Genomic DNA, 8,918 nt, shown 5'->3' with positions numbered 1-8,918 from the left:
ACACTGACAGCATAATGCACTCGCAGCTAGGCTCAGTGGCTAAGGTGTGATTCTGAGCCCATATATGCAGGTTTGATGTTGATGGGGTGGTAATTCTGGCGAGGCATCAACCGCTTGGTCATCATATTGAACATATATTTGGCTAGATAGTGTGCGAAGGATGTGAAAAAAACAAATTGTACCAAAACAATGTAAATTAAGTGCAGTCAAAAGTTTGGTTCTTTGCACTATAGGGTAATGTTAGTACCTAAGCAGCATTGACTGTATTCGCAAGCTTGAAACACTGACAGCATAAAGCACTCGCAGCAAGGCTCAGTGGCTAAGGTGTGGTGCTAAGCCCTTATATGCAGGTTTGATGTTGATGTGGTTGTAATTCTGGCGAGGCATCAACCGCTTGGTCATCATATTGAACATATATTTGGCAAGATAGTGTGCGAAGGATGTGAAAAAAACAAATTGTACCAAAATAATGTAAATTAAGTGCAGTCAAAAGTTTTTCTTTGCACTATAGGGTAATGTTATACCTAAGCAGCATTTACTGTATTCGCAAGCTTGAAACACTGACAGCATAATGCACTCGCAGCTAGCCTCAGTTTCTAAGGTGTGGTGCTGAGCCCATATATGCAGGTTTGATGTTGATGAGGTGGTAATTCTGGCGAGGCATCAACCGCTTGGTCATCATATTGAACATATATTTGGCAAGATAGTGTGCGAAGGATGTGAAAAAAAAACAAATTGTACCAAAACAATGTAAATTAAATGCAGTCAAAAGTTTGGTTCTTTGCACTATAGGGTAATGTTAGTACCTATGCAGCATTTACTGTATTCGCAAGCTTGAAACACTGACAGCATAATGCACTCGCAGCTAGGCTCAGTGGCTAAGGTGTGGTGCTGAGCCCATATATGCAGGTTTGATGTTGATGGGGTGGTAATTCTGGCGAGGCATCAACCGCTTGGTCATCATAATGAACATATATTTGGCAAGATGGTGTGCGAAGAATGTGAAAAAAACAAATTGTACCAAAATAATGCAAATTAGGTGCAGTCAAAAGTTTGGTCCTTTGAACTATAGGGTAATGTTAGTACCTAAGCAGCATTTACTGTATTCGCAAGCTTGAAACACTGACAGCATAATGCACTCGCAGCAAGGCTCAGTGGCTAAGGTGTGGTGCTGAGCCCTTATATGCAGGTTTGATGTTGATGGGGTGGTAATTCTGGCGAGGCATCAACCGCTTGGTCATCATATTGAACATATATTTGGCAAGATAGTGTGCGAAGGATGTGAAAAAAACAAATTGTACCAAAATAATGTAAATTAAGTGCAGTCAAAAGTTTGGTTCTTTGCACTATAGGGTAATGTTATTACGTAAGCAGCATTTACTGTATTCGCAAGCTTGAAACACTGACAGCAGAATGCACTCGCAGGTAGGCTCAGTGGCTAAGGTGTGGTGCTGAGCCCATATATGCAGGTTTGATGTTGATGGGGTGGTAATTCTGGCGAGGCATCAACCGCTTGGTCATCATATTGAACATATATTTGGCAAGATAGTGTGCGAAGGATGTGAAAAAAACAAATTGTACCAAAATAATGTAAATTAAGTGCAGTCAAAAGTTTGGTTCTTTGCACTATAGGGTAATGTTAGTACCTAAGCAGCATTTACTGTATTCGCAAGCTTGAGACACTGACAGCATAATGCACTCGCAGCTAGGCTCAGTGGCTAAGGTGTGATTCTGAGCCCATATATGCAGGTTTGATGTTGATGGGGTGGTAATTCTGGCGAGGCATCAACCGCTTGGTCATCATATTGAACATATATTTGGCTAGATAGTGTGCGAAGGATGTGAAAAAAACAAATTGTACCAAAACAATGTAAATTAAGTGCAGTCAAAAGTTTGGTTCTTTGCACTATAGGGTAATGTTAGTACCTAAGCAGCATTTACGGTATTCGCAAGCTTGAAACACTGACAGCATAATGCACTCGCAGCTTGGCTCAGTGGCTAAGGTGTGGTGCTGAGACCATATATGCAGGTTTGATGTTGATGGGGTGGTAATTCTGGCGAGGCATCAACCGCTTGGTCATCATATTGAACATATATTTGGCAAGATAGTGTGCGAAGGATGTGAAAAAAAGAAATTGTACCAAAATAATGTAAATTAAGTGCAGTCAAAGGTTTGGTTCTTTGCCCTATAGGGTAATGGTAGTACCTAAGCAGCATTTACTGAATTCGCAAGCTTGAAACACTGACAGCATAATGCACTCGCAGCTAGGCTCAGTGGCTAAGGTGTGGTGCTGAGCCCATATATGCAGGTTTGATGTTGATGGGGTGGTAATTCTGGCGAGGCATCAACCGCTTGGTCATCATATTGAACATATATTTGGCAAGATAGTGTGTGAAGGATGTGAAAAAAAACAAATTGTACCAAAATAATGTAAATTAAGTGCAGTCAAAAGTTTGGTTCTTTGCACTATAGGGTAATGTTAGTACCTAAGCAGCATTTACTGTATTCGCAAGCTTGAGACACTGACAGCATAATGCACTCGCAGCTAGGCTCAGTGGCTAAGGTGTGGTGCTGAGCCCTTATATGCAGGTTTGATGTTGATGGGGTGGTAATTCTGGCGAGGCATCAACCGCTTGGTCATCATATTGAACATATATTTGGCAAGATAGTGTGCGAAGGATGTGAAAAAAACAAATTGTACCAAAATAATGTAAATTAAGTGCAGTCAAAAGTTTGGTTCTTTGCACTATAGGGTAATGTTAGTACGTAAGCAGCATTTACTGTATTCGCAAGCTTGAAACACTGACAGCAGAATGCACTCGCAGGTAGGCTCAGTGGCTAAGGTGTGGTGCTGAGCCCATATATGCAGGTTTGATGTTGATGGGGTGGTAATTCTGGCGAGGCATCAACCGCTTGGTCATCATATTGAACATATATTTGGCAAGATAGTGTGCGAAGGATGTGAAAAAAACAAATTGTACCAAAATAATGTAAATTAAGGGCAGTCAAAAGTTTGGTTCTTTGCACTATAGGGTAATGTTAGTACCTAACCAGCATTTACTGTATTCGCAAGCTTGAGACACTGACAGCATAATGCACTCGCAGCTAGGCTCAGTGGCTAAGGTGTGATTCTGAGCCCATATATGCAGGTTTGATGTTGATGGGGTGGTAATTCTGGCGAGGCATCAACCGCTTGGTCATCATATTGAACATATATTTGGCTAGATAGTGTGCGAAGGATGTGAAAAAAACAAATTGTACCAAAACAATGTAAATTAAGTGCAGTCAAAAGTTTGGTTCTTTGCACTATAGGGTAATGTTAGTACCTAAGCAGCATTGACTGTATTCGCAAGCTTGAAACACTGACAGCATAAAGCACTCGCAGCAAGGCTCAGTGGCTAAGGTGTGGTGCTAAGCCCTTATATGCAGGTTTGATGTTGATGTGGTTGTAATTCTGGCGAGGCATCAACCGCTTGGTCATCATATTGAACATATATTTGGCAAGATAGTGTGCGAAGGATGTGAAAAAAACAAATTGTACCAAAATAATGTAAATTAAGTGCAGTCAAAAGTTTTTCTTTGCACTATAGGGTAATGTTATACCTAAGCAGCATTTACTGTATTCGCAAGCTTGAAACACTGACAGCATAATGCACTCGCAGCTAGCCTCAGTTTCTAAGGTGTGGTGCTGAGCCCATATATGCAGGTTTGATGTTGATGAGGTGGTAATTCTGGCGAGGCATCAACCGCTTGGTCATCATATTGAACATATATTTGGCAAGATAGTGTGCGAAGGATGTGAAAAAAAACAAATTGTACCAAAACAATGTAAATTAAATGCAGTCAAAAGTTTGGTTCTTTGCACTATAGGGTAATGTTAGTACCTATGCAGCATTTACTGTATTCGCAAGCTTGAAACACTGACAGCATAATGCACTCGCAGCTAGGCTCAGTGGCTAAGGTGTGGTGCTGAGCCCATATATGCAGGTTTGATGTTGATGGGGTGGTAATTCTGGCGAGGCATCAACCGCTTGGTCATCATAATGAACATATATTTGGCAAGATGGTGTGCGAAGAATGTGAAAAAAACAAATTGTACCAAAATAATGCAAATTAGGTGCAGTCAAAAGTTTGGTCCTTTGAACTATAGGGTAATGTTAGTACCTAAGCAGCATTTACTGTATTCGCAAGCTTGAAACACTGACAGCATAATGCACTCGCAGCTAGGCTCAGTGGCTAAGGTGTGGTGCTGAGCCCATATATGCAGGTTTGATGTTGATGGGGTGGTAATTCTGGCGAGGCATCAACCGCTTGGTCATCATATTGAACATATATTTGGCTAGATAGTGTGCGAAGGATGTGAAAAAAACAAATTGTACCAAAATAATGTAAATTAAGTGCAGTCAAAAGTTTGGTTCTTTGCACTATAGGGTAATGTTAGTACCTAAGCAGCATTTACTGTATTCGCAAGCTTCAGACACTGACAGCATAATGCACTCGCAGCAAGGCTCAGTGGCTAAGGTGTGGTGCTGAGCCCTTATATGCAGGTTTGATGTTGATGGGGTGGTAATTCTGGCGAGGCATCAACCGCTTGGTCATCATATTGAACATATATTTGGCAAGATAGTGTGCGAAGGATGTGAAAAAAAACAAATTGTACCAAAATTATGTAAATTAAGTGCAGTCAAAAGTTTGGTTCTTTGCACTATAGGGTAATGTTAGTACCTAAGCAGCATTTACTGTATTCGCAAGCTTGAAACACTGACAGCATAATGCACTCGCAGCTAGGCTCAATAGCTAAGGTGTGGTGCTGAGCCCATATATGCAGGTTTGATGTTGATGGGGTGGTAATTCTGGCGAGGCATCAACCGCTTAGTCATCATATTGAACATATATTTGGCAAGATAGTGTGCGAAGGATGTGAAAAAAACAAATTGTAACAAAACAATGTAAATTAAGTGCAGTCAAAAGTTTGGTTCTTTGCACTATAGGGTAATGTTAGTACCTAAGCAGCATTTACTGTATTCGCAAGCTTGAAACACTGACAGCATAATGCACTCGCAGCTAGGCTCAGTGGCTAAGGTGTGGTGCTGAGCCAAATATGCAGGTTTGATGTTGATGGGGTGGTAATTCTAGCGAGGCATCAACCGCTTGGTCATCATATTGAACATATATTTGGCTAGATAGTGTGCGAAGGATGTGAAAAAAACTAATTGTACCAAAACAATGTTAATAAGTGCAGTCAAAAGTTTGGTTCTTTGCACTATAGGGTAATGTTAGTACCTAAGCAGCATTTACTGTATTCGCAAGCTTGAAACACTGACAGCATAATGCACTCGCAGCTAGGCTCAGTGGCTAAGGTGTGGTGCTGAGCCCATATATGCAGGTTTGTTGTTGATGGGGTGGTAATTCTGGCGAGGCATCAACCGCTTGGTCATCATATTGAACATATATTTGGCTAGATAGTGTGCGAAAGATGTGAAAAAAACAAATTGTACCAAAACAATGTTAATAAGTGCAGTCAAAAGTTTGGTTCTTTGCACTATAGGGTAATGTTAGTACCTAAGCAGCATTTACTGTATTCGCAGGCTTGAAACACTGACAGCATAATGCACTCGCAGCTAGGCTCAGTGGCTAAGGTGTGATTCTGAGCCCATATATGCAGGTTTGATGTTGATGGGGTGGTATTTCTGGCGAGGCATCAACCGCTTGGTCATCATATTGAACATATATTTGGCAAGATAGCATGCGAAGGATGTGAAAAAAACAAATTGTACCAAAATAATGTAAATTAAGTGCAGTCAAAAGTTTGGTTCTTTGCAGTATAGGGTAATGTTAGTACCTAAGCAGCATTTACTGTATTCGCAAGCTTGAAACACTGACAGCATAATGCACTCGCAGCTAGGCTCAGTGGCTAAGGTGTGATTCTGAGCCCATATATGCAGGTTTGATGTTGATGGGGTGGTAATTCTGGCGAGGCATCAACCGCTTGGTCATCATATTGAACATATATTTGGCTAGATAGTGTGCGAAGGATGTGAAAAAAACAAATTGTACCAAAACAATGTAAATTAAGTGCAGTCCAAAGTTTGGTTCTTTGCACTATAGGGTAATGTTAGTACCTAAGAGCATTTACTGTATTCGCAAGCTTGAGACACTGACAGCATAATGCACTCGCAGCTAGGCTCAGTGGCTAAGGTGTGATTCTGAGCCCATATATGCAGGTTTGATGTTGATGGGGTGGTAATTCTGGCGAGGCATCAACCGCTTGGTCATCATATTGAACATATATTTGGCTAGATAGTGTGCGAAGGATGTGAAAACAAATTGTACAAAAATCTTGTAAATAAGTGCAGTCAAAAGTTTGGTTCTTTGCACTATAGGGTAATGTTAGTACCTAAGCAGCATTTACTGTATTCGCAAGCTTGAAACACTGACAGCATAATGCACTCGCAGCTAGGCTCAGTGGCTAAGGTGTGGTGCTGAGCCCATATATGCAGGTTTGATGTTGATGGGGTGGTAATTCTGGCGAGGCATCAACCGCTTGGTCATCATATTGAACATATATTTGGCAAGATAGTGTGCGAAGGATGTGAAAAAAAACAAATTGTACCAAAATAATGTAAATTAAGTGCAGTCAAAAGTTTGGTTCTTTGCACTATAGGGTAATGTTAGTACCTAAGCAGCATTTACTGTATTCGCAAGCTTGAAACACTGACAGCATAATGCACTCGCAGCTAGGCTCAGTGGCTAAGGTGTGGTGCTGAGCCCATATATGCAGGTTTGATGTTGATGGGGTGGTAATTCTGGCGAGGCATCAACCGCTTGGTCATCATATTGAACATATATTTGGCAAGAGAGTGTGCGAAGGATGTAAAAAAAACAATTTGTACCAAAATAATGTAAATTAAGTGCAGTCAAAAGTTTGGTTGTTTGCACTATGGGGTAATGTTAAACCTAAGCAGCATTTACTGTATTCGCAAGCTTGAAACACTGACAGCATAATGCACTCGCAGCTAGGCTCAGTGGCTAAGGTGTGGTGCTGAGCCCATATATGCAGGTTTGATGTTGATGGGGTGGTAATTCTGGCGAGGCATCAACCGCTTGGTCATCATATTGAACATATATTTGGCTAGATAGTGTGCGAAGGATGTGAAAAAAACAAATTGTACCAAAACAATGTTAATTAAGTGCAGTCAAAAGTTCGGTTCTTTGCACTATAGGGTAATGTTAGTACCTAAGCAGCATTACTCTATTTGCAAGCTTGAAACACTGACAGCATAATGCACTCGCAGCTAGGCTCAATAGCTAAGGTGTGGTGCTGAGCCCATATATGCAGGTTTGATGTTGATGGGCTGGTAATTCTGGCGAGGCATCAACCGCTTAGTCATCATATTGAACATATATTTGGCAAGATAGTGTGCGAAGGATGTGAAAAAAACAAATTGTAACAAAACAATGTAAATTAAGTGCAGTCAAAAGTTTGGTTCTTTGCACTATAGGGTAATGTTAGTACCTAAGCAGCATTTACTGTATTCGCAAGCTTGAAACACTGACAGCATAATGCACTCGCAGCTAGGCTCAGTGGCTAAGGTGTGGTGCTGAGCCCATATATGCAGGTTTGATGTTGATGGGGTGGTAATTCTAGCGAGGCATCAACCGCTTGGTCATCATATTGAACATATATTTGGCTAGATAGTGTGCGAAGGATGTGAAAAAAACAAATTGTACCAAAACAATGTTAATAAGTGCAGTCAAAAGTTTGGTTCTTTGCACTATAGGGTAATGTTAGTACCTAAGCAGCATTTACAGTATTCGCAAGCTTGAAACACTGACAGCATAATGCACTCGCAGCTAGGCTCAGTGGCTAAGGTGTGGTGCTGAGCCCATATATGCAGGTTTAATGTTGATGGGGTGGTAATTCTGGCGAGGCATCAACCGCTTGGTCATCATATTGAACATATATTTGGCTAGATTGTGTGCGAATGATGTGAAAAAAACAAATTGTACCAAAACAATGTTAATTAAGTGCAGTCAAAAGTTTGGTTCTTTGCACTATATGGTAATGTTAGTACCTAAGCAGCATTTACTGTATTCGCAAGCTTGAAACACTGACAGCATAATGCACTCGCAGCTAGGCTCAGTGGCTAAGGTGTGATTCTGAGCCCATATATGCAGGTTTGATGTTGATGGGGTGGTAATTCTGGCGAGGCATCAACCGCTTGGTCATCATATTGAACATATATTTGGCTAGATAGTGTGCGAAGGATGTGAAAAAAACAAATTGTACCCAAACAATGTAAATTAAGTGCAGTCCAAAGTTTGGTTCTTGGCACTATAGGGTAATGTTAGTACCTAAGAGCATTTACTGTATTCGCAAGCTTGAGACACTGACAGCATAATGCACTCGCAGCTAGGCTCAGTGGCTAAGGTGTGATTCTGAGCCCATATATGCAGGTTTGATGTTGATGGGGTGGTAATTCTGGCGAGGCATCAACCACTTGGTCATCATATTGAACATATATTTGGCTAGATAGTGTGCGAAGGATGTGAAAAAAACAAATTGTACAAAAATCTTGTAAATAAGTGCAGTCAAAAGTTTGGTTCTTTGCACTATAGGGTAATGTTAGTACCTAAGCAGCATTTACTGTATTCGCAAGCTTGAAACACTGACAGCATAATGCACTCGCAGCTAGGCTCAGTGGCTAAGGTGTGGTGCTGAGCCCATATATGCAGGTTTGATGTTGATGGGGTGGTAATTCTGGCGAGGCATCAACCGCTTGGTCATCATATTGAACATATATTTGGCAAGATAGTGTGCGAAGGATGTGAAAAAAAACAAATTGTACCAAAATAATGTAAATTAAGTGCAGTCAAAAGTTTGGTTCTTTGCACTATAGGGTAATGTTAGTACCTA

The sequence above is a fragment of the Haemaphysalis longicornis genome, unplaced genomic scaffold (genome assembly GCF_048455015.1).
Source record: "Haemaphysalis longicornis isolate Haplotype H1 unplaced genomic scaffold, Haemaphysalis longicornis Haplotype H1 scaffold_11, whole genome shotgun sequence".
Classification (NCBI taxonomy): Eukaryota; Metazoa; Arthropoda; class Arachnida; order Ixodida; family Ixodidae; genus Haemaphysalis; species Haemaphysalis longicornis.
The sequence above is the reverse complement of the archived record's forward strand: the minus strand, read 5'-3'. Positions refer to the sequence as shown.